Source organism: Theropithecus gelada, chromosome 2, assembly GCF_003255815.1.
Source record: "Theropithecus gelada isolate Dixy chromosome 2, Tgel_1.0, whole genome shotgun sequence".
Lineage (NCBI taxonomy): Eukaryota > Metazoa > Chordata > Mammalia > Primates > Cercopithecidae > Theropithecus > Theropithecus gelada.
Window position 1 is genome coordinate 79,393,816 of NC_037669.1, and position 27,796 is coordinate 79,421,611.

The 27,796-nt window shown below is 36.4% G+C and overlaps 1 protein-coding gene across 2 annotated transcripts in view; it reads left to right on the top strand.

Moving 5' to 3' along the window:
* FHIT (fragile histidine triad) overlaps positions 1–27,796 on the top strand; it is a 1,500,125-nt gene that overhangs the window by 496,631 nt on the left and 975,698 nt on the right. The gene's annotated exons all lie outside the window — the stretch shown is intronic.

Below are 27,796 nucleotides of genomic sequence, written 5' to 3' on the forward strand. Positions count from 1 at the left end.
AATTCATAGTGAAAATTTGACAATTGATTGGCATAATTTCCTAATTGAATGCTGCCTCCATTATATAGGTCCTTCCAGAAATTAAACACTGGAATTGAAATATAGGAATATAGTTTTTTTTTTTTTTTTTAAATCTTCCTTTCCTTTTATTTTGACAATAAAATGCAGTTTCTTCAGGAAATCAGCACAAAGCCTGATAGTACTTTACTGAAATGACTGCATTCTGTGGATTCTCTCATTCTGTGGTTTAAGCCATTAAGGATTCATTTTGTTGAGTCCTTATGAGAAACAATAGTATGAATCCTGACATTTTCTATGCATGCTCATGGCAGAGCTCTCTGGATTGGGCATATGCTGCCAGGTTGGGCACTTTTATACTTTGTTTTCAAGTTTTGCTTTTAAAGGTAAGACTTGCCCCAGCTCCTATTTTCCCCCATATATTTTACACTGAACCTTGTGACTCAGTCACCTCCACTTAAATTGATGACATAAGCAGCCTACAACCATTTTTTTTTTTTTTTTCCCATAACTTTCTAAGGAGTCTCTGTTAAAGCCAGTTCTCTGGTTGTCCCAGTGAATGGTGGCTCTTTTTCTTTCTGGCACATCCACTTTCTCCAAGCTTGGAATGTAGGAAGTATGCATTCACGTAATTGGAAAAATCTGGATTTCTGAAGCCAAAGGGTTAAAGCCTCTTAAATTTCTTTGCAGTGATACACAGCCGCTATTTTATTTTTGATCTGTGGCCTTCAGGCCATTGTTTAACCAGGGCACTGAACATCAGCGTCAACACTAGGGTTTTTGGTTTTGTTTCTCTTGGGTCTTTCTTTTTTGGCATATGTGGATTTTGTTTTGTGTAAAATGAAATGACTTTCTCTTGTTCTCTGATGATGGGTTTAAAATTAAAGGAGCGTCTGGTTTTGATGTGGGAATGATCCAGGATTATGTTGTGACTGATGTATATTAGTTACTATTAGTTACTTGTACATTTTTGGAGATCTTTGCAAAGGGAAAACTACAAGTAATGAGTTTTATGTAAGGAATTTAAATTTATTATAGGCTTTCAGGTTTACGATAAACAATTTTTCAACCTTGGGTAAGAACACTTATGACACTTTGTTGATAAGATGACTGTTTCACCTTAGGACAACTGTTGCATACCAATTGTGTGTGTGTTTGTGTGTGTGTGTGTGTGTGTGTATGTGTGTGTGAAAACACTTCAAAATTGATTTAAAAGATGTTAATTTTAAATTGGTTGTGTATCTAATATGCCCCAGATTCAGTAAATAAACAATAAACAATGAAAAAATACAAAGCAAAACAAAATAAAAACAAACAAACAAACTGCCAGGCAGAATTTAATGGGAAGAGTAAAGAGGGTAGTAGAAAATTTCAATCTGGCCGGGCGCGGTGGCTCAAGCCTGTAATCCCAGCACTTTGGGAGGCCGAGACGGGCGGATCACGAGGTCAGGAGATCGAGACCATCCTGGCTAACACGGTGAAACCCCGTCTCTACTAAAAAAATACAAAAAACTAGCCGGGCGAGGTGGCGGGCGCCTGTAGTCCCAGCTACTCGGGAGGCTGAGGCAGGAGAATGGCGTGAACCCGGGAGGCGGAGTTTGCAGTGAGCTGAGATCCGGCCACTGCACTCCAGCCTGGGCGACAGAGCGAGACTCTGTCTGAAAAAAAAAAAAAAAAAAGAAAATTTCAATCTGACTGGAGTAGAAAAGATTGTTTTTGTCTCATTTTACCTGCAAAGACTTGAAGGAAAGGCTTAAATCGTCAACTGAAGAATTTAGTTTTGACCTGTCTGAAAGGGTGGGTATTGAAAGTCAGAAGTATTATTAACGGAAAGGTTAATGAGCATTAAAAGAAAGGAGTTAATGTGGATCTACCAGAAATGAAGTAACAGACTGGTGTTCCTTTTGACAGGGTTATTGGAGTAGAAGATAAAGTTGAGTTTGAGAAATAGTGTGTTTCAGCAATGTATATGTATCTCATGGTATTTTTGTGGTCAAGACTGAGAATTGTGACATAGTTGATAGGACAACCGTGAATTTAGAGCTGGTAGAAGAATTTTTACATTATGCATAGCATTTTAAAGTTTTGCCACAATGTTTAAGCTGTGTTATGAAAAACAAAATATACAGTTTCCTTCCTATTTGGTTATGGACATACTATGCTCCTTTTAAATTACTGTTTAATGAAGGAAATTATTTGATCCAGATTTTAATTGATAAAATACATTTGGATAATATTTTAGTAATAGGACAAATGCTCTTTGATCTCTTGGATGAACTTTACTTTATAGAGTCATATAGTAAGTTATCTTTGCTTTCCTATAATGGGGCTCCTGCCTCATTCACACTGTACATTGGTATAGTTTTCTGACCATACAAACTCTACCACAGCATCACGGTAGAGTCACTATCTGCTTCTGTTGCTGTTAGCTGGATTAGTCTTATCATAATTATGTCTTTGCTATAGCTGTTCTGGCTTCCCTATCTCTTTCTTGTTTATCTCAGTTAAAATATATAAAAGTGTATTAACATTTTGATACACTGAATTCTCTGAAGGGTTGTGCACTATATTAAATTTTAGTTTCCTAACTATAGGGAAAGAGTAGAGGGACTTGGAACATTTCTGATACTGAGCTTTTATTGTGAGCTTTTATTATATTCTGAGCTTTAAGGATCCGTCTTTCTCAGTATGGGTAGAAGTGGAGAAACGGAAAGGGAAATTGTTTTCTGCATTCTCTATAATGGTTTTTATTTAGGAATGATAAAGCAATACTCACTAAGCCCAGACCAGTACCACAACAGACAGTACTGAAAATCCCAGTGGAAATGCAGTGATGTTTCTGTATTGGGAGGAAATAAACTTCAAAATGTTATTTGGTGTATAAAGTTATTATAAATATATTGAAGACAGCATTGCCTAGTGTAAAAATACTCAACTTGGAGTTAGGTTAGCCATGCTTAACCCTTATGTGTCTATTTGCTTCTATTCTGAAACCATATAGAGACACGATTAAGAGGACAAACATAGACTGCAGGGTTCAAGGTCTCACTCTACCTCTTAAGCAGGTCAATTAGCATTTTGCACATCCTTTTCCTCTTATATAAAATGGGAATAATAATAGTACTTACTTCATACGCATTGGATTAAACAAATTAGTTGTCATCTTTCAGGTACTTACAGGGCTATATAATGTAAGATTCAATACAGGTCAGCTATTATTACTATATTTATCATTAAGGACTCAGCTAGTATAGGGAAAGAGAATTAAACTTGGCTGACTTTTCTGCCATACAGTTATTTGAATTTGGGAAAATCAACTGCTTATCTCGTCTACATTTTCTCTACTGAACACTGACCAGACTCACCCCACTACCCCTCTGGGAAAACACTCCCAAGATCGAGTTGCTCTATAGTTTTAGTCTGAAAAAAGTTATTTTTACTTGAATTTTTCCCTATGGACAAACACAGAAAGGGTAGTTTCGAAAATTGATGCCACCTATTATATTATTGTTTAAAGATTCCTAATTTTCAGATTAGAAGTAATTGACTTCATATCTCAATTTCTAATCTGGTTCTAATTGACTTACTCCATCAATCATCTAGTCTCTAATACAATTTTTGGAGTGTTGACAAAATCTTTTCAGTGATCAAATAAATCTTGATTGATATCTTGAGTGATAAGATTTCCTACCCTTTGCTGAGTTAGAAAGGGAGACCAACCCTTTGTTGTCAGCAACTTGATCAGAACTGGGAATGTCATCTACCAGTGCTAGATTTTGGCTTGTTTATTTTTGTATATTTTGCATATGTGCTTAGCTACTATTTGTTAGAATTTGCTATCCAACATTACTTGGCCTCCACTTTCCAGTGTCATTCCTTCCCTCAATTTTTTAAAATCACTTTTCCTGCTTGTTCTATGGCCTAAGGAAAATTATTTTACATCAGTGAGCCTTAATATCATCATCTGTAAAATGAAGATAATGATTCTACCTATCTCATGGTATTGGCAGGAAGATCATATAAGTTAAAGCATATGTAGTGCTTATAAGTTAATGAATGTTAAATGCAAGTGCAGTGCCTAGCACATACTAAGTACTAAATAGCTGCTAGTTACTATTATTATTATTAGTAGTAGCACCAGTGGTAATAATGGTGGTACTGCTTCCTGATATAGCAAAATACTTAGAATATTCTGAAAATAGAAAAAAAGAACAGCATTTGCAAAAGTTTTTATAAAGGCTCTCAGGCAGTTTGTCACATACATAGATTCTACATTTTGGTACCCGTTACCTTAATTTGTATAGAAAAAAATTACCTGAAACTATCTCTGGGAGTGATTTGAAAGTTGCCATAGACAACTGGATATCCACATACAAAAGAATGAAATTGGACCCCCTACGTCACACTATATACAAAAATTACCTTAAAGTATCAGAGGCCTAAATGGAAAAGCTAAAACATTATTAGACAAAAACATAGGCATAAATCTTCATGACCTTGTGTTAGGCAATGGTTTCTTAGCTATGGTGCCAAAAGCACAGTAATGCAAGAAAGAAATAGATAAATTGGACATCCTAAAAATTAAAACTTTTATGCTTTAAAGGACATCATTGAGATAATAAAACTAACCCACAAAATGGAAGAAATGTTTTGCAAATCATACATCTGATAAGAAACTTGGATATAGAATATGAATATACAAAGAATACTTACAAATCAGTAATAACAAGACAAATAGCCCAGTTAAAATGGGGCAAATAAGTCTGAATAGGCATTTCTCCAAAGAAGATATGCAAATGGATAATAAGCCCATGAAAAGATGCTCAACATCATTAGTCATCAGGGAAGTGCAAATCAAAACCATAACAAGATACCACATCACACTCACTAAGACAGTTATTAGCAAAAAGACAGATAAGGTTGGGCTCAGTGGCTCATGGCTGTAATCCCAGCACTTTGGGAGGCCGAGGCGGGAAGATCACTTGAGGCCAGGAGTTTGAGACAAGCCTGGCCAACATGGTGAAACCCCATCTCTACTAAAAATACAAAAATTAGCCAGACATGGTGGGGCGTGCCTGTAATCCCAACTACTCATGAGGCTGAGGCAGGAGAACTGCTTGAACCCGGGAGGTGGTGGTTGCAGTAAGTCAAGATTGCATCACTGCACTCCAGCCTGGGCAACAGGCTGTCTCAAAAAAAAAAAAAAAAAAAAAAAAAAAAAAGGATAATAATAACTATTAGCAAGGATGTGGAGAAATTAGAACTCTGTTACACTGCTATTGGTAAGGAAATGGTGCGGCTACTTTGGAAAACAGTTTGAAAATTTCCTAATAAGTTAAACATATATATGACCCAGAAATTCCACCCTAGGTATCTATCCAAGGGGAATTAAATCATATGTGCATAAAAAATTGTATGCCAATGTTCGTAGTAGCACTATTCATAGTAGCCAAAAAGTAGAAACAACACAAATTTCCATTTACTGATGAATGGATAAATGAAATGTGGTATATCCATGCAATGAACTATTATTCAGCAATAAAAAGAAATGTAATGCTGATACATGTTACATCATGGATGAACCTTGAAAACATTTTGGTATGTGAAAGAAGCCACTCACAAAAGACCACATATCGCATGACTCTATGTGAAGTGTTAAGAATAGGTAAATCCATAGCGGCAGAAACTCTAGTGGTTGCCTAGGGCTGGGTGGTTGGGAGAAAATGGGTAGTGACTGTAAACAGATATAGAGTTTCTTTATGGGGTGATGAAAATGTTCTAAAATTGATTGTGGTCGTGGTTGCACAACTCTATGAATATAAATCTTGAATTGTACACTTTAGATTGATTAATTGTATGATATGTGAATTATATCTCTAAAAAGCTGTTATAAAAACAAAAAAGATGCCACAGGGCATGTTTTCTATGAAAGAAGCTTGAAATATGCTAGAATGAATGCTTTGCTGGCTGCTACCACATAAATTCTGTGAGGGCTGGGAGTGTAATTCTTTGCTGTATCTAGAAATAGAGGCACACAAATAGAATGTTGATTGAGTCACTGTATTGGTGGTCCCCAAGACCACTCGCAAGGTTCTGTAAGTCTCTAGGAGGACTCCTAGGACTCAGCATTGTTATCTTCTGGTTCTGGTTTGCTATAGTGAAAGAATACAAAGTAATATCAACATAGGGAAAAGGTGCATGGTGTGCAGTCTGGAGAAATCGGGAGTAAGCTTCCGAGAGTCCTCTTCCAGTGCAGTCACACAGGATGCTCTTACTTCCTTAAGCAACAAGCAGCAACAGCAAGTGTGAAGTGTTGCCTACTAGGGCAACTCATTAGAGACTCAGTGCCCAAGGTTACTGCTGGGAGCTGATCTGCCTAGCACATACCCAAATTCCAGACTCCCAGAAGGAAAGCAGGTGTTCAGCATAAACTGCACTGTTTGTACAAACAGGTGAGGCCTAGTGGCCGCTCTATAATTTAGGAAAAATGTCACATTAGTGTAGGGAACTGTTTACCAGCTCAAATTCCCAGCTGCTAACCAAAGGCCAACATTACAAACAGGCCTTCTAAGGATAGGCCATCTCAGGCCTGCTCTGTGTTAACTCTTTCCTGCACAATGAATAGAAGAGTGCCAGGTTCCAAATTTCTGTATTATATGCAACAAGCCTGTATGTGAGGTGTTAGGAGGAGGAGTCAGCATGCCATGGGAAGAATGCTGCCTTGCCCACAGCTGGCAATATAATCTATGCTCATCTCTAATGAGGAAGAAGAGTCTAGAGGGGAGTCTGCCCTCTGGATTTTTCTCCTAATGCCTAGAAACAACGGAATTAAGACTTAAAGTAGGCCAGGAATTAGTGGTTCATGCCTGTAATCCCAGCATTTTGGGAGGCTGAGGTGAGCAAATCACTTGAGGTCAGGAGTTCCAGACCAGCACAGCCAATGTGGTGAAACCCCGTCTCTACTAAAGCTACAAAAAATTAGCCGGATGTGGTGGCTCATGCCTGTAGTCTCAGCTACTTGGGAGGCTGAGGCAGGAGAATCACTTGAATCCTGGAAGCAGAGGTTGCAGTGAGCCGAGATTGCGCCACCGCATTCCAGCCTGGGCAACAGAGTGAGACTGCATCTCTCCAAAAAAAAAAAAAAAAAAAGACTTAAAGTAACAGTTCTCAACCAGTATGATTTTTCTCCCAAGAGGATATATGGCCATGTCTGAAGACATTTTGTTGTCACAATTGGGAGTAGGGGGTGCTACTAGCATCTACACAGTGGAGAGCAGAGACGTTTCTAAACATCCTGCACGGCACAGGATAGTCCTTCACAGCAAAGAATCACCTAGGCCAAAGTGTCTACAGTGCCAAGGTTGAGAAATCCTGCGTTAGAGAATATTTATAGTGCAGCTTGAGACAGTGATCTAGTGAATCTTCAAGGAGGAGCGAGACAAATAAGGTAATCAGGCAAGAACTACCCCACCTTTTATGCCTGTCCCAACCTCTGCTCTCTCTTCTTATTTCTTGAAATCTATAACCTGAAAATAATAAATTCTCCATTTATTCTGCAATATAAATGGGGGACTAGTAAAGGATGCTGTGAGCAGAATGAAGAAGGCACCCTCTTCTTTGAATAAAATTGCCCTGATTTTAGGGTTTCAGATCTGTCGCTCAGATGGGTGGCTCAGCCATTGCCTCTGGAGGAATGTGCAAGGATAGAAATATCAGCCTTCATATTTTCATCACTGAATTCCTAATAGCTGAGAGTTATTCCTGACCATATCATCTCTGAGCCTTTCGTATTTACCACTGCTGTTTATAGCCTCATTTCCTTCCTTCTCTTTTCATAATATCTTTTGAAGTGGAAGCTAATGTGAATTTTGGTGCTCTCCAACTCCTAACTGGTATGTCTAACACCATCAGATTGAATTAATTTGAACTATTAAGCATGAAGTACATATTACCATGGAGCTGATTCCAGATGTACTATTGTTAGTTTAATTGTTATGGCTAATCATTGATTGTGGCTTTTCTGGGTGCTTGAAATAATAATAATAATAATACTCTTTTTTATAGTGCCTTTCATTTGAGGATCTTGAAAAGCCTGTGTCCTGGAACCACTTATTGTAAAATTGTCATTATCTGTGTATTCTCATTTGGCTGAAGTTCGGGGAGGACTATGCCAGTGTATGATTTTAAAAGCCAAGAAAAATTTATATTCATGAATCATGCTTTTTTGTTGTTGTTGCAATTTACCACCTTGGAGGAACAGGGGGAGGGGGAATTTAGCCCACTGGGATATTATTTCCAGAGAGCAATTCTGTCCCTTTTATAACAGTTCTGAGGCCTTTGTGTTGGCTTGGTATCAGCTCTGACTTGGTAGGTTATAATTGTAAATGATTCTCGAATTGTATGAGGCCTGCATTCTATGGTGTTTTTCAAACCAAGGCAGTGTGTGCGTGTGTGTGTGTGTGTGTGTGTGTGTGTGTGTGTGTGTGTTAAACCCTTACCAGAGATAAAGCTTCTTTGGCAATATCACATTCTGAAAAGTTCAAAATAAGTGAGAAATACAGTACAAATATGTGTGTTCTTAATCATGCTTTTACATAGCAGAAGGTTGATTACTTGGAAGAGGAGGCCTTTAAAGTACAGTGTGGTCTCTTGACACTCCAAATACTTGAGTAGCAAAGAAGACAGAAGGTAAGGGCAAATGCTTCCCAGCTCACCTATTTCTTGGTGCCTGACTGAACACTTAGGAGTTCTCACCTTTTTTTTTAGCAGTTGGAATTAATTGCTCCCATAAAGCAATTGCTTCAACAGAACAATTATGACAGATTTATAATGAAATCCTGATGAGTTTCGTTGAGTTATCACTTAACCCAAAGGATCAGAGTCATCTTCTGTGTTACTATACTTCCTCCCAACAGTAGTTCAGGCAACTTGGATTTTCCCAGAAAGGTTTTCTTCTGGCTTGGGTAATAGATGGAGAGTTTCCACCATCTGGCTGCTGTCAAGGGGCCAGGGGAAATGAATTGCTAGAGTTTTACTACATGTATTCATATTATTGTCCTTTTCCGTGGGCCACAGACTCATGCCATGAGTAATGAGGACACTTCTTGACACCCAGTATGCTATTCTCTGGAAGTGTGGGAGACCACAGTGAGACAAAGGGTAAACCAGTCACACCTTGGCTGTATGTTGGAATCTTCTGTAGGGTTTAAAAATCTTCAGGTGCCTGGGTCCCACCCCTAGATATTCTGATTTAATTGGTCTGTAGCAGAGGCTGGACATTGAGAAGTTTAACATTTCCCAGGTGATTCTAATTGTTAGCCCCTGTTAAGCACTGCTTGAGGTCTAGTTTTTAGCAGGACTAATATTCAAAATTTATTACCATTGGTACAGCATTAAGCTCTTGCTCTCTACCAGGCACTGTGCTAAATGATTTATAGGTTTCAATCCATTTGATTGTCACAATAACCATACGAATGAGCATTCATTAATTCCTTCATTTATTCAACAAATATGTATGGGGCACAGGCAACAGGTCAGGCAGTGTGTTTGGCTGCTGGGTAGGAGGTTCGGGGAAAGCTTTCAGGGGAGATGACATTTGAGCTGACATCTAAAGATTGAGGAGGAGTTAACCAGTTAAAGAGTTGGGGGGAAGGCACTGATGACCAGGAGGATGCTTCTGCAAATATTCTGTGTTAGGAAGGAGGATGGCTAGTTCAAGGAATGGAAAGAAGAATTTACCCATGCTTCTGGAGCAGAGGAAACCAGGTGGAGTATCATGCAAGATAAGATATAGAGGAGGGAAGTGACCCCCTCAACAGAGGTTGTAGTTTTGTGAAAGGCTGTTGGCCTTTATTTTGAGAGCTCATGGAGGCTCTGATCACATTTGGTTTTCCTAGGAGATCTCTTTGGTTGCAGTAAGTAAAATAGGATAGAAGGAAGCAAGAGGAGATGCATTGTAGTGAGTTGAATGGCCATTGCAGGAGATCTGGAGAGAAATGAGAACAGCTTGGACTAAGGTAATGAAGGGAAAGAGAGAGGTAAGCACATTTGAGTGATATGTAGATGGTGAAATCCTTAGGACTTGACGATGGACTCAAAGGAGCAGAAGATGAATGCTATCTCCAAGTTTACTATTATTACCTCCAGTTTGCAGATGAGCTGGTCAAAGGGTATGAGAATTTGTGTAGTTCTTCTCAAACTATAGTGTGAGGATCTTGTTGAAATGTAGATTCTGATTCAGTAGGTTTTCAATGGAACCCGAATTTCTGCCCTTCTAGGAAGCCCCAGATGCTGCTGATGCTGCCAGTTCATGGACCATACTTTGAGAATCTGGGGTTTAGAGAAGAGAAATAACTTCAGATGTAGTAGAGTGGAGCCTGCATGTGAACCATGTCTGTCTTCCTGCAAAGACCATGATCTTAATCATAAGCTCCACAGCTCCTGAAAGATGGAGAGTTGTAAAGCAGGCTAAGAAATTTGGGTTTTATCTGTAGGTGACTGGCAGTCATTAAGAATGTGCAAACAGACAGAGGTCCAATCAGAAAGTTTATGTTATGGTTTCGGGATATTTCCTGTAAGTTGTTTTTAGCATAGATTTTTAAGGTCAAATTGGAGTGTAGTTAAAAGGAAAAAAATAGCAGGCCTCCAAACTTTGTAAGTAATAGAGGTGGTTTATTAAATCATCTACCCTGTAATGAGGGTAATAATTGGTTCTTATTTAGTGTTTCTTGCCCAACCATCCCAAGGCACTTTACTAATAAGCATCATCTTTCTTTCAGAGCTGAGGCCAATGGAAAGAGACTAAGGGACTTGATATAGTGGGGCTGGATGTTGGGCATGCCTTCACCATTTCTGTGGCATCTAGATTCTTCTACCACAGTTCAGGTATACACCTGAGCATTTGCCTTAACTGTTTGACCTGTCTGTATCATATTTCCCTGGGTGTATCCCAGGGAACTCTAGCCCAGTGAGAAGCTAAATAAAAAAGCATCAAAATATCAAAAGTTTGAAAAATGCTGCCTGCTTTTTTCTTCTTGGAGAGGTGTAATGCACATTAGTACAGAAGGGATCCTAGAAGTTCCACAATCAAAAAATTTGTTTAATTCTGTATAACTCATGCTTTTTCAAATTAATTTGACCTTAGAATGACCTCCAACTTTTTTCTCTCTCCCAACTCTTAACATTCCGTGAAAGAGTTGTTCTGTCTGATAGAGTTTATGAAATGCTATTCTGTAGTCATAGATAACTATAATCTTTGAATGTATCAATATCAGTTGCCTGGGGCTGTGTTCTTTTCATGAGTGACTGGCAGATTTGGCATTTTCGTGTCTAGAACAACATCATAACCTAGTTTTTACTCTGCCTTTCCTTAAGCCCAGTGCCCCTTCAATTGTTAAAATACATGTCTCTACTTCAGTGGTTAGCTGGAAGGAAAATCACTGATTTATCTACATGTTTCCCTGTTGTCTGGAAGGGGTGAGTTGTGCTTTTGTTTCTTTGTTTCCATGTGTTTAATTCCATTTTGGCAGCCATAGAATGTTCCTGCCCACTCTGTTTCATGTAAAAGATCCCAGGAATAGGATCATTACCAGACATGACATTTACATTGAGTCATTTTTTTATGTTAAGTGCATAACATGAAACTTTGAATGGTTTTTACAAATCTGAGTCAATTTGGTAATTTGACAGTAAACTAAGTTTGTCTTTTCTCTTGAAGGATCTTGCATAAGATAAAACCTTTTAAAAAATCAGACTATGTATAGTAGGCATTCATATAAAACCATAAAAATATGGCTAAATAAATTTCAAGATGTTGGTGGAATAACATACAAGGTTGAAATCCAATACCACACTGACAGAATGAAAACAAATAGAATAACAGGAAACTATGGAAAGTTGAATTTTAAAAAACATTGGTTATTTTAAATGACAAATTTATAGCTGTTGAATAGACTCTGTCCAAATGATGCCTGAGTTTGCTAAGCCGTGTGTGTGTTGTCTTCAGCTTTTGTTGAGTTGATGTCTTGTAGACAGCTATACCATTTTTAGTCTAGAAAAAGGCTCTCACATTTTGGTAGGTGTCAGAATTGGCTATGTAGTTCCTTGAAAATACAGATGCTTAGGTTTCTAATTAGGTAGTTCAAGCATGGCACAAAGAAATTTGTGTTTTCAACCCTAAGACAGGTAATTTTGATGCGCATAAGGTTGAAGAACAACTGCTCTCGAACACTTAAAGTTCTACTATAACCAAGATTCACATAGGCAATTTCTTTAAAATGCAGACTTCAAGCTCAAATCTTCACTAACTGTATACTTTTGTGCAAGATGTGCAGTGTACAACCTGCGCTACTGCCCAGGCAGCCCTGCCTCCTCCTCCGTACTCTGTTTGAGTAGGCTCATGGTGAGTTTCAGGAATATGCGTGTTTTCCCCAGCTTTATTAAGGTATAGTTGACAAATAAAACAAACTTGTTTATATTTACAGGGTAAAAAGTGATGTTTTGATATATACATACATTGCTAAATGATGAAATCAAGCTAATTAACATGTCCATCATCTCATAAATTTTTGTGGTGAGAGTAGATCTTAAATGCTACTCTCTTAGCAATTTCAGATCTAACCTCTTACCAATTTTCAAGTATAAATTATTATTAACTATAGTCACTATGCTGTATAATAGATCTCCAAAACTTACTTATCTTGCTTGACTCAAACTTTGTACCCTTTGACCAATGCCTCCCCATTTTTTTCCTCTCCCACACCCCAGCCCCTGGCAACCAACATTCTATTACCTGCTTCTATGAATTCAACTTTTTTAGATTCCACATCTAAGTAGATCATGCAGTATTTGTCTTTCTATGTTTGGATTGTTTAATTTAGCGTAATGTTCCCCAGGTTCATTCGTGTTGCAGATGGCAAGATTTCCTTCTTTCTAAATGCTGAGTAGTATTCCATTGTATATACAGTCATGTGCCACGTAACAATGGTCTGGTCAATGACAGACTGCAGATATGAGGGTGGTCCCTTAAGATTATAGTGGAGCTAAAAAGTTCCTATTGCCTAGTGACGTTGTAGTGTGCTGATATCATAGCGTCATGAATTACTCACTTGCTTGTGGTGATCTGGTGTAAACAAACCTACTGTGCTACCAGTTGTATAGCACATACAATTATGTACAGTGATAATGATAACAAATGAGTGTTACTGGTTTATGAACTATATACTACACATTTTATCATTATTTTAGCGTGTACTTCTACTTATTAAAGAACAGTTAACTATACAACAGTCTCAGGCAAGAACTCCAGCAGGTATTCAGAAGAAGGCATTGTTTTCATTGGAGGTAAGAGCTTCACGCCTGTTATTGCCCCTGAAGACCTGCCAGTTGGATGAGATGTGGAGGTGGGAGACAGTGATATTGATGATTCCATCTGGGTATAGGCTTACCCTAATGTTTGTGTTTTTGTCTTATTTTTTAACAAAAAGTTTAAAAAGTAATACAAATATTTAAAAATAGAAAAAAGCTTATAGAAAAAGGATATAAAGAAAGAAAATATGTTCGTGCAGCTGTACAATGTGTTTGTGTTTTGAACTAAGGGTTTTTGGGGGGTGTGTGTGTGTGTGTGTTTTATTGAGATAGTTTTACTCTGTTGCCCAGGCTCAGTGTAGTGGTGTGATCTTGGCTAAACTGCAAAGTCGGCCTCCTGGTTTCAAGTGATTCTCCTGCCTCAGTCTCCTGAGTAGCTGGGATTACAGGCATGCACCACCACACCTGGCTAATTTGTTTGTTTGTATTTTTAGTAAAGACAGGGTTTTGCGATGTTGGTCTTGAACTCCTGAACTCAGGTGCTCTGCCTGCCTTGGCCTCCCAAAGTGCTGGGATTACAGATATGAGCCACCGTGCCCAGCCAACACCACATTTTGAATCTAAAACCACAATGCTCAAAGGGTGCTTCACAGACTCCTGGTGATCCCTGAGATCCTTTCAGGGAGTCTGCAAGGTCGAAACTATGACTGTAATACTAAGTTGCTCTTTTTCTTTTTCACTATGTTAATATTTTCATTAATGATGCAAAAGTAATGTTTTTTAAAACTACTGGCACCAAAGCATGAATCAAGACAGTGGCACTGAACTGTGGTTTTGGCCTTTCATTTTTTTACCGCCATGCACTATGGTTAAAAAAAAAAAAAAAAAAAAAGTCAACTTTTTCTAAGAATATCCTTGGTGAAAAGTAAAAATTACTAATTTAATTGCATTTTGATTGTTGAGTTTTTTTTTTTTTTTTTTTTTTTTTTTAAGTAGTCTGTGTGCCAAAATGGGAAGTATGCAGAAAGAACTGCTGCTGCATACTGACATATCATGGTTGTCTCAAGGAAAAGCACTTGTGAGACTGGGTTGTGAAATGAACCAGCTACGTTTTATATAGAACACCATTTTTCTACATGAAGAAACCATTGAAAGACAAAATATAATTATGCAGACTCAGGTATTTAACATATTTTCTTTAAAATGCACAAAGTGAGTCTGTCGATTTAAGTAAACCATTGGCCAGTATCTGTTGACAGTGATAAAATGCAAGCTTCCAAGCAAAAATTCAAATTTTGGGAAACTTGGATATGCCACCATGAGCTTGACAACTTCCCAATACTTAAAGACTTTTTCTAATAAGGTCAATGATGATATTGCAAAAGTAATTCTTTTTTATATCATGCAATGAAAGGTGTCAACATTTGGAAGATCTGCATAATCCAGTGAACCACTATTTTTGTCCAGAGCAATGCATGCTGTTACAAAATTTTGCATAGGGAAAGGATCCATTCAAAATGCCACAGAGACTATGGATTTTTCACATAACAGAGCACTGAAAATTTCTAGATGTGGTTTCAGGTTCTACACTGCAACTAACTTTTAAAGAAACTACCATTTGTCAAGTTTTGATGCAGTATTATAGAAAAACATCCAGTTATTTGAAAAGGCTGTTAAAATACTCCTTCTAGATTTTCTTGGCACACTTCAACCCTAATAATATATCACAACACAATGCAGAAACAGATAGGAGAATCCACCTGTCTTCTACTAAGCTAAACATTAATGTGATGTTGAAACAAAGCCACTCTTCTCACTAGCTCTTTCTTCGGGAAAATATGTATGTTTACACGTAATGGATTATTACTGTCATTTTAAAATAAATTCATAGTGTTTTGAAAGTTTTCTGTTTTAATTTCTAACATGGTAAATATCCATAGATATAACCAACATAACCACAAACTCTTTGGGGTCTTCCACAATTTTTAGGAGTGGAAATGGATCCTGAGACCAAAATGTTTGAGAACTGCTGACCTAGAGAAACATTCTCTAAAGTGTGTTCCGTAGAATGCTCTGCCTTGCAGTGCTCTATAGAAACCCAGTTGCCAGAAACAAAGGCAATATAAAGCAGGAATAATATGTGGTTGAAGAAGTTTACAAATGTTACTAGCAACAGCCCCCCATGGAGATTCACAGTTGGTAATAGCACATTAAAAGTTCAACTTGAACTTTGTTCCAATATCACTCTTTCCTAAACTCTTTTGTCCATGAAAGCATTTTCCCATGGAATAAGCTTTGGGAAATACTGTTCCCTTGCCAACAAAGAGTCTTAACATTTTAAATATATTGCAAAGTGATGAATTAAAAGTGGTATGTCATCACTAATTGGCTTCTAAAGCCTGGAATTTTAATTTTAGGGCCAATCATGTTTTCCTTTAGAACAGCCTCCATAGAGTGACTTTTCTACTCAAGCCACCAAGGATGTAAAGGTTTGCCAATTACAGAATAGGGTTTCACTACCTTCGGCCTTTTTCAGTTCAATAAATCAGATTGTTTATCAGGTTTCAAAGACAGGCAAATTCATTCAAACCAGTGATGGTAAAAATATGTCATGGGTGTCACATATCAACGAACTTGGGAAGGGTTTCTACAGGGGCCGAATACCACTAACTCAGCAGGCTGCTGGCATCCCTTGAAATGAATGTGCTTTTGGAAGGAGCTGATTTCTTCTTTCCATGTAATGGTTACTCAATCATACATGCTCTCTGGTTTGGTTTCCTCTGGCAAATTGCCCATTAGTAAGGCTGTGTAAATAAGCAGGGTTTGTTTTACCACCACAAATCTTTCTCCTAGTGAATGATGGTGAATTCTAGCTTAGGAATTGGTTTGCTGATACCAATTCCATAATTACTAGGATAAAAGTATACTTGAATATAAGCCTTGCCAACCACTGTATTTTCACTTCGAATCTATTCTAAGAAATAAACAGAATGTGAGTTAAATGTATATTTATGAAGATGTTCATGGGAGCATTATTTATAATACCCCAAATTGAAATCAACTAAAATGCTGACAAACGTGGAAAAAATTGAAAACGATAGCATATTCACATAACAAAATGCCACACAGAGTTTTAAAACTCTGGCTTTTGAAGACTATTTAAAAATATGGGACAGTACGCCCAAAGTAATATCAGGAAGATAAAAACATCATGATATATTTTGTTGGACCGTTTTCCAGAAAGGACATTCCAATTTACATCCTCACCAGCATCTGTTTGGGAGTGCTTCTCTCTCTGCACTCTTCCTGACTATGAGTGTTGATTTAAACAATATTTTCTAATCTGATAGCATAAAATAATGATACGTCATTCTTATATTAAGGAGACATTCAAAAAAGAAGACAGAGCAGTAATTGGCACTTCCAGAAGAGACTGCTGGACTCTCACTGCTATCTTGTAGGCAGAACTTTTGGCTGCATTGACTGTAGTTGGGCTCCCTCTGACTACTGACATCTGACCTCTCCTGGGAGAGAGTTCTAGAGCCTAGGAAAGTGATTTGGGCCTAGAAATTAAAAATAGCCAAGAAAATTCCACCTAGTTAGATTTAGTTATTTATAATTTATCCTTGGATAGATTCAATAAATACTCTGTTAAGGTCATCTCTATCCATGTGTAAACCCCCCAAATAAACATTTAAGAGACTTAGAGGCAGAGAGAGAATATATGCCTGTCAGTCTCATGTGTCAGTGGCTTTGCCATTATAAAGTTATAGTAGATCATAGAATCATCTGTCAGGTGATTAAAATTGTCATCACAGTTTCCATTTTTCACATCCTTTACTTAAGAGCAGGTATGCAAAAGGTTTGCAGAATGCCTGTGGGCTTTTTGGAGCTACTAAAGGGACTCGTTGCCTATTCCATTCCCTGCCACTTACCGCAGAGGTGCCAGTCATGCCTACAGAAATCTTTTGTCATAGTCACACTGCAACTGGGTAGAATATTGAAGGAAATGTCAAAAATGTAGCCGTGTGAAAAGAATCAGAAGGCAGTGTTGTTATTCAAAGAGTTTGCTTCCGGCTTGGGCTCCCGTCTGCATGGAGCAGGCTGGATGTCTCATTTCAGCAGTACAATTAATTCTCGGACAAGATGAGAAAAGATGTAAGTGCCACAATTGTGTAACTTGGAAGTCACTTCACTAATTCATGTGGTTATTTTCTTTGCAATTTCGTCTGAAAGCATATTTTGATGGCTTTTTGATGTTGTTGAATTTTTAAAATCTTTTGAATGATGAAAATGGACAAAAACGGAATTCAGCAAAATGTAAATGATTCAGACCAAATGGGATGCAAGAATATATTGTGCAGATCTGGAATGGAAATAGAAATATTTGTTCTTCCTTTTTGAGGAGAATTACAAAACTTTCCATAGTGTGTCAGACATGGTGTTTCACCTTCTCTATTCCCAGATGTTTAAAAGGTGACAAAATGCTGTTTTAAAACGTTGAGGTAATTATTGTTCATTCTGATAATAAATTAAGTGTTCATTCTAACACAAAGATTTGTCCTCTAACCCTGATATGATCTTTCAATACCACTGTGAATTTATTTTTTAAAATAATGATTCCACTTTTAATGTTTTTCCTTTTGCACCTTTCTTTTCTTTTTTACTTAAAGTTCTGGGATACATGTGCAGAACATGCAGGTTTGTTACATAAGTATACACGTGCCATGGTGGTTTGCTGCACCCATCAACCTGTCATCTAGGTTTTAAGCCCCACATGCATGAGGTATTTGTCTTAATGCTATCCCTCCCCTCCCCGACAGGCCCCAATGTGTGATGTTCCCCTCCCTGTGTCCATGCATTCTCATTGTTCAATTCCCACTTATGAGTGAAAACATCCGCTGTCTGGTTTTCTGTTCCTGTGTTAGTTTGCTGAGAATGATGGCTTCCAGCTTCATCCATGTAGTGCCGTCTCTTATTATAATTATGATAATATCCTAGATGTAGATGTTAAATAATATTCTGGACTGAGTCATGGAAAATAACTATTGTCTGTTAAATAAAAGATGCCAGGACAATGGCCTATGTGTGGCTTGAAGTATATTTTTGAGAAGGCTGTAACAAAAAAATATATATAGTTCTAATATATTCTCATTCAAAAGAAGGATGATTTTCAACCCTTATTATATGACAGAGAGGCCACAGTATTAAGAGAGTCAGCTAGGACTTGCTGGGATGGTGCGTGGAGGACAGGTGGAGAGTTGGTGGGTATGAGATGCAGGCGTAGCTTCTTAACTCAGCTGTAGCATGTTTAGACTCCGTTCAGTAATTAAGTAGTGTTTTCAAGCTTTTGTATATATGTGTATACACCATTTACACCTACAAGAGTATGTTCTTCAAAGACTTGAACATATTTACTGGAAACTATGAATTTCAAAATAGTGTTTTTCTCAAAGGGATCTGGTAATGGCATAAAACCACCACAGCCAAGTGATCCCTAGAGACCAACATTGAATTTCAAACCTGAATTCAACAGAATTGCTTCTCCTTTTTTATTTTTTAAAAAAGTACATTAAATCCAAATTAGTGTCATTTATTTCTATCATCTTTCTTTTTCTTGTCTTATTTTTGTGACTCCTGTTTGCAACTTGTGGTGACAAGCCTTCACTTAATTAGCCTTGCTTGCCTGGCTCTGAAACAAGGTGAAGGTTCTTATTTCCCTTTGGTCTCCATTTTCTTGTCTGTATAGAAAGTTATTGATGCCTTTAATGTCACTTTCATCTCTGAAGTTCTATGTTTATGTCTCCTTCCTCTTTTATCCTGCTTCCATTATAGATTTACTGTGAGGATAAAATAAGAAAAGTGTCATGAAAGTAGTTTGAAAATTGTAATGCAGTGTAAAAATGTAAAGTATGATTGTTGCTATCTTGTATCATTCTCTGTGGCTTCTCTTATGTCTACAAGATTGTATTTTCCAGGTGTGTGGTACCTTAAACTTTTTTTTTTTTTAATTCCACAGTGGACTTAACAGAGTATGTGCTAAAGAAACACCCATGGGTTGGTTCATTCTTCAGCCAGGGATGTTTATTCATCTCTTGGACAGAGTGGCAGTCATGTGAAGCTCACCAGTTAAATAGTTTAATTTTAGGCATTTCATCAGGCTAAAGAGCAGACTTATCAGCCTCTCAGATATCTCTGAGAAGTAAGAGTATGTTCTCAGTCTTCCAGAGAATCAAGTAGTTGATGGTAAGTTTTAACAATATTACTTTTTCAGGAAGTAGCTATAATGATTAATCAGAGGACTGACCAGTAACAAGGTATGACATTGACACAATTGGATCACTTTGTTCTTCCTTTGATTTGTATTTAAAATCCGAACAGAATGAGGTTCAACAAATTAAGATGCAGAAGCTAATTGCAAAACTAAGGTTCATTTTTCAAGTTGTTTTTATGTCTCTTTCTGCCTAGAGCAAAGTCTTGCTCTATGTAACAATAACCCCTTGAAATGCCATTTAGATCAGAAGTGCTGATGCAGCACTAATGATTTTAGAGCAAATATGTTACTCTAATTTCCTCCATCTGCTATGAATAAAAGAATATGTTTATGAAGTCTGGGAGAGTCATAGAGAAAATTGTTTTGTAGAAAAGTTGAAGATATTTTAAAATGTGTGCAGGTGTGGGGGAAAAATAATTCTTTTTTAAATTTTGTCAAGTATCTAAAAAAATAGAAGCTTTATCGTAGCTCAGTAGAAATGTCATAAACTTCTTTGGCATACTTTTGATAAGACTTTAGGGGAGTAATAAATGACTTGAAGACAAACCATCTAGGTTTCGTTGTGACACATTCCTGATGATTCAAATGAAAACATTTGCTTTGGTTTGTTTAGAAGTTCTAACTAGGGATGAGAACTGCTCTTATTCCCTTGAGTGAAAAATGGTTCTTTTTATTCTTGGAAGATTGTCGTCTTCTGATTCAATGCATATGTAGTCATGTGGGAGGAAGATGGTATGTACCCTCCTAGCTTCTTGGTCAACTCTGCCAATCAATACTGGTATGGCTAGATGTTTTTTTAAAAAATTGTTATAGCCATTCACTTTCAAATCTAAGAGAAATGATGATTCTTTAGAAATGTATATATACATTCAATATTATATTATTCCCATAGGCAAAATAAAAACATTTAATACCAATAATCATAGAAGAAAGTGGAAAATTATTAAAGATGTACCACTAGAAAAAAGGCACCAGGCCCAGATAGTTTTACATGTAAATTAGGTATTTAAAAACAGGTACTTTAAAAGATTAAAAGATACTTGTAACATATGAAAGCTTTAAAAAACAGGTATTCCCTATGGTTCTTAAACAATTCAAGACTATAGAGAAAATAGAATGGACTCAATTGTACAAATCTCACAAAATGTTATATCAAAATGAGATAAATAACACTAATGAGATATTTTATGCTAATTTCATTTTCATATGTGGAAGTATATAATTAAAAAATAGCAACTTATATCTATCTGCTTATGAAAACATGATAAAATGTTTAAAATAGGCTTCATTTCAAAAATTACAAACTGGTTCTGAATTGGAAATTTATCTATACCGTTAATTAAAAGATTAAAATGATATGATTATACAACATATGCTTTGTGAATTTCCTAAAACTACCATAACAAATTACCAAACTGAGTGGCTTAAAATAACAGTCATTTATTGTCTGTCAGTTTTGAAAACTAGAGGTTCAAAATCAAGGTACTAGCAGGAACATCCTGCCTTCGAAGGCTCTAAGGGGTGGCCCTCCCTTGCCTTTTCCTACCTGCTAGTAGCTGCCAGCAGTCCTTGGCATTTCTTAGCATGCAGACACATTACTCCAGTCTCTGTCTCCTTTATCACATGGTATTCTCTCTGCATGTCTGACTACATCTCTGGTTTTGCTTCTTATGAAGGCAATAGTCATTGGGTAGGGGCCGCTCTAATCCCTTATGACCTCGAATTACTATAATCTAACAAATTTACATCTGCAAAGACCCAATTTCAAAATAAAGTCACTTGAGATTCCGCATGACTATAAATTTATGGAGGACTCTATTCAACTCAGTATGCATACCAATAAGAAATGTGATAAAATGTATTAGAAATTTCTAGCAATACTCTAAATAAAATGGGCGTGGAAGGAAGTTAAATACAATAAGGAATATTTATAAAGACCTATAATCAAACATTACATTAACTAGTAAAATATAAAAGTCACTCATATTAAATCAGGAAGAATACACAGGAATATTTGCTGTTAGCACTGTTACTTAGCACTGTGTTATGGTTTCTGCTTGTAATCAAACAAAAAAATTAAGCAAAAAAAAAAAAAAAAAAAAGAAAAAATGAAACTCTCTTCACTATCATGTGATATGATTATATTCATAGAGAATTTATGACTGTTACACAGTTACTAAGAAAACATGTTAGCTGGATGATCACAAAGTAAATATATAAAAATCAAAGTTTTTCTTTATACTTTCAATAACTAGTTATCTAGAAATAGAAAAAAATTATTTTAGAAACAAAAAATATAAAATCCTTACTAACAATTTAACAGAAAAGGTGAAAGGCCTATGCAGGAAAAAGAAAAATGTTATGGAGATAAAACTGTCTGGCAAAAGAGTCATACTCATATTCCCTAATAGTTTTTATTATTATAAAATGTCATTCATTCCTATAAAATAGATATGTTAATATAATTTATCAGAATGGCAATAGGTTTCATTTTTACTGTTTCTTCTAAACATTAAAATGTCATGTAAAGTTACTATTATTATTATTAGCCATGAGAACATTTTATAAATGAAACAGAAAAAAGAGAAAGAGATGCAAATATATGAACTTAATATTCAGTAAAAGTGTCTTTTCAGCAGGATGCAGTAGCTCATGCCTGTAATCCCAGCACTTTGGGAGGCCAAGATGGGCAGATTGCTTGAGCCCAGGAATTAGAGACTAGCCTGGACAACATAGTGAAACCCCATCTGTATAAAATATACAAAAAAAGTTATCAAGGCTGGTGGTGAAACCACCTTTGCAAAAATTATAACTGAGAAAGTTATGACAGTCAAAGAGATCTGACCTTACCAACTCCATCTTGCTTCTAACCTCTAAGCTGTCCTTGTTCATTCCTGGGTGTAGGCTGAACTAACTTTTGGGAGGAACTCAGTTTATAGTTTAACTTTGAAACAAAGATGATAACAGTCCTTTCCCAAAACAAACCCTCTTCCTGCCTGGGGACTAGACTGCCTTTGCAGGACTAGTAAACTAGCTACAAGATTAGCAATTATGGTTTAGGAGTCATGCAGTTGGAGGCTGCAAGACTCTAAACCTCCCAAATCACTCCACAGGAAAACATCACTATTGCAAAACCTAAGATCAGTCCTTGAGCTATTTTGCAGGCCCTACACTCCATGGATCAGCTGGCATCACCTAGATGGATAAACTGGCTCATCTGGTCTTGCGGCCCCCGCCCAGGAACTGACTCAGCATAAGAGGACAGCTTCAACTCCCTGTGATTTCATCTCCCACCCAACTAATCAGCACTCCCCACTTTCCGACCCCCTGTCCACCACATTATTCCTAAAAGTTTGAATCTCTGAGTTTTGGGGGAGACTGATTTGAGTAATAGTAAAACTCCAGTCTCCCATACAGTCTGCTCTGCGTGAATTAAACTCTCGATTGCAATTCCCTGGTCTTGATAAATTGGCTCTGTCTAGGCAGTAGGCAAGGAGAACCCATTGGGCAATTACAGTGGCACATGCCTGTAGTCCCAGCTACTTGGGAGGCTGAGGTTGGAGGATTACCAGAGCCAGGAAAGTCGAGGACGTAGTGAGCCGAGATCACTCCCCTGCACTCCAGCCTGGGCAACAAAGGGAGATCCTGTCTTTAAAAACAAAAACAACAACAACAACAACAACAAAAACGTGTCTTTTCAATTCAGTTGGGCAATGTATATTTATCTAATAAAAGATGCTATGAAAATTGGCTTTTCATCAGTGAGTTGTAAATATTAGATCACTATTTTTTACCATAAAAATTTAAAAATTCAGATGAATTAAATATATGAATGTACATTAAACAATATAAATTTTAGAAAAATAGGAATTCTTACACATTGATGACATACAGTTATATGTCATATTTGAGAAAAATGGCTATGGATATTAATTGGCAATTCACAGAGGGAAAATGTAAGTGAACAATAGACATGCAACTCTGCTCAACTTTACTAGTAGTTGTGGAAATAGAAATTGAAATCACAACGAAATAAATACTCTTCCAGTCAAGTAGTTGACAAAATTGGAAAATATTGATAATATCCATGCTTGTTAAAGGTTCTTAGAAATGGAAGATTTTCATATATTGCTAAATCTGGATATATTTATCAAAATTAATGGTACACTTGCTCTTTGACTCTGCAACCTTAATTTTGGGAGTCAGTAATCTCTGATGTGAACATGTATATTTAAAGATGTTGGCTGCATTATTAGTAGTGGGGAAAAAAGAAAAACCAAATCAACACAAATAACATTAACATAATTAACATAAAGACAGCACATGAATAGTGAGATTGTTGAATATATTTGCACTGTAACCATACCATGAAATACTATGGAAATAATAATAATAACTAAGTACATCTATATGTGATGTCCAGCATGTCCATGATATGGCAGCATCTAATCGTTTGACTAATTGGAATGATATGAGACCATTGAAATTAGAAAGCAAAGAATGACTATATCAATATCTGTTTGTATATACTAGTATGAAACTAGAAAAAGATGTAGAAGGAAAAACAAGTAATTATTTCTATTTTTTGTTTTGTTTTTGTTAGTTACCATGGGAAAATGGAATTGGAAATAGTGCTGGGATAGAGTATTGACTTATTTTATATACCACATACATATATATCTGTTTTTTTGTTTGTTTGTTTGTTTGTTTGTTTGTTTTTGAGACGGAGTTTCACTCTTGCTGCCCAGGCTGGAGTGCAGTGGCATGATCTTGGCTCACTGCAACCTCTGCCTCCTGGGTTCAAGTGATTCTCCTGCCTCAGCCTCCTGAGAATCTGGGATTACAAGCATGCACCACCACAGCTGGCTACTTCTTTTGTATTTTTTCACCATTTGGCCAGGCTGGTTTTGAACTCCTGACCTCAGGTGATCCACCCACCTTGGCCTTTCAAAGTGTTGGGATTACAGGCGTGAGCCACTGTGCCTGGCATATGTGTGTATTTTTGTTTAATTGGTTATGCTGAGTATTATTTTTAAAATTAAAATGATTATTATCTGTAGCAGTTTTCCTCGTGTGTGTGTGTGTATTTACCTTAAATCCTAAGGGTTTGTACTCTAAGATAATACTTTTATTTTATAGAAAAATGGGCCAAAATTCAAAATACTTTACAAATTACTATTTGAAAAGTATCTGAATAATGATTCACAAAGGAAGAATTATAAAACACCAGTAACACTCTCAGCCCCATTAGTTATCAAAGCAATAATAATTAGAGCAATAATGACATTTTTGCTCACACTGACAAGTGCCCAAAAAATTGATATTTCTCAGTATTATACAGTAGAGGGAAATCTACCTACCTTGCTTAGTAAACTTTCTGGAAGGCAGATTGACAATATTAACCAAAAGGCCCTAATAATGTTTATACTTTCTGGTCCAACTATACTATTTCTGGAAAGTAATACTAAGGAAATAACTGCAAAGATGTGTGTATGGATGCCCATTTCAGTTTTGTTTATAATAGTGAAAAAAGCTGTAAATCTATGTACTCATAAGTAGTTGGGTATTTAAATAAATTCACTTAAAAGTTATATTTTACAATGATACACACACACACAGATACTCATACAATATTTAAAAGGTGTAATGAAAACTTTTGCATGATGATGTAGATTTTTATTTATGGCATAGAAAGATGTTCATAAAACAGTTGATTAGTTTTGATTGTTACATAATATCATCTAATTTTGTGATACACTTATGTATTAAGATGAATGGCGGTATAAACACCAGACTGTTAAGAGTCGATTTCTCTGGGTGATGTGGTAATAGATTATTTTTTATATTTCTGTATTTTTTGAGCTTTTGGAAGTGTGCTTTATACACTTTTATCAAGAAAAATACATGAAAATTTGTCCAAAATCCTAATTTTTAAAAAAGCACACAAAGTACCAAACTGGAAATGCTTTAAAAATTAAAAGGGACAGGGGAGCAATAAAACAATGTAAAATATACATAGACTCAGTGAAGAAAGCATGGCTTATTACTATTAATAGTCTTAATAGTGCAAGCTGTTAGTTGATAATCTAGGCCTATTGAGAGACCTGTTGGAAGGTTTGTTTTTAGCCCATTGTTAGCTTAAATATCTGACCTTTTCTATTTAGCTCCCCTGCCATAGATAGTTTAACAAAGGATTCTTCACTAACACATTTACTTTATGCCATTTGTTTGGAATTTTTCTCCAGGGAGTAAATTACTTCATGTAGCTTGTTCTCAAACACTTATCTCAGAAGCAGCACACCTTTCTGATAGAAGGCAAATGTCATGACTGAAGTTATGGGATAAAAGCCTGATTTATATTCCTGAAATGCCTCTTTTATGTTCTAGAAGCCAAATCTGCATTCTTTGGAGTGGTGTAGAATGTCAGTACAAATGCTCTATCTATGCTGAACCTGGAGAGGAAAAAAAAAGCCACACTCCACTTCTTTATTTAGAGTTTGCATTGAGAACAGCAAGCACTATTTGAAAGGTCATCCCATTTCGAGTAGCAGATGGATAGGAAAAAAAGACTCTGGCTTCTACAAATAATTTAATTGAATTCTCCTTGCCATTTCGGCAGGCAATTCAGGATATTTTTTAAAGCATTGATCCATAATTATCGTTCAGAGTGGTTAGCATTGTTAGACAGATGTGTAATTCTTTGTGTATATAAGGGAGCAATACAGCATCCATTTTACCTATTTGATTGTCTTTTCTTTTACTGTGTAAACAAATGCACATAAAAAAGACACATCATTGCTTTAAAAAAAAGAAGCAAATTAATTATTTTTCCAGATTTGTTTTTGACTTGAAACTCTCCTTTCTAAGGCATGCTGTATTTATAATGGTCAGCTTCTTTGCCTTCCTATAAGTAAATTAGTTTGTGTCTAGGTAGCCTATTTATGTTTGTAGTCCCTGGGCACACAGGGTCACAGGAGGTCAGAAACCGTGAAACACAAATGTATCATATTAATAGAATATGAAATGAAATGACTGAGACTTTTAAGAATGCATTTTATCTGTGGCTTATTTTCCTGTCTTTTAAAATATATATATTATTTGTAATCTAACTATGCTATTCTGATTGGTTTACAGTTGCCAGATACAATTAAGGATGCCCAGTTAAATGTGAATTTCAGAGAAAAAGAATGAACACTTTTTAAGTATAAGTGTGTCTCATGTAATAGATTGGAGAGTCATTTCAGAATGGAACATACTATTTAATAAACTTGTGAGATATAATTTGTACAGGAAAAGTGTATATGACATGTATGAACAGTTTAATGAATAACTTTAAATAAACACCTATCTCAAGGTTCACCCAAGTCAATACATTGTATTTCTAGTACCCCCAGCAGTCCTCTGAAAATTCCCTGATCTGAACCCTCTCTCTGATCATATTAGAGGTAGTCACTCTCCTGTCCATTGACGTATTCATTTTCCTTCATTAATTGATAACTTTATTACCAGCTTAGGTACTTGTAATCACTATAAGTTTTGTATATTTTAAATTTTATATAAATTGAATTGTACTGCATGTATTTTAAAAGGTGAAATATTAATAATTCAATTCAATTTTGGGGAGAATACTAATAATAACTTTCCATCAAATTATAAAATCGATAACTTGAGTATACTTGAGTTTTCCATGTAGGAAAGACTAAAGGGTAATCCTTTAAAAGAAATCTTAATGAGTTCACTCATGTTGCTAGTGCCAACAATGTTTGCTTTTTAAAAAAATACTCTTCCTCTCAAAATGTTTGTTCTCCCACACATCATTGATTTTCCAGAACTTGGGGCCAGTCCAGTGATACTTTCACTGGATTTCTGTTGTGTTGATATCAGTGGAGTAAATCACATCTTCAACCTAAGGTCGTAATGTTTACCAGTAAATGGATAAAGAGTCTTTTGATTTATTATTCATGTAGATATCAATGCTCAGAATGACTGAGGTACATTCCCTTTTATATCATAAATTTTCTCTGGTGACATTTAAAAACTGTCTTCCAGAGCCCAGCCCTCTGCTCCACGGACTCTCTTTCCTTTGTGGATGGCACCATGTTCTGCTGTCCTCATTTCTCCTTTATCGCCTTAATGCTGAGAATGGCACATTTTTCCAAGTTACTTTGAAGAGCAACCATCACAAGAGCAAAAGTAATA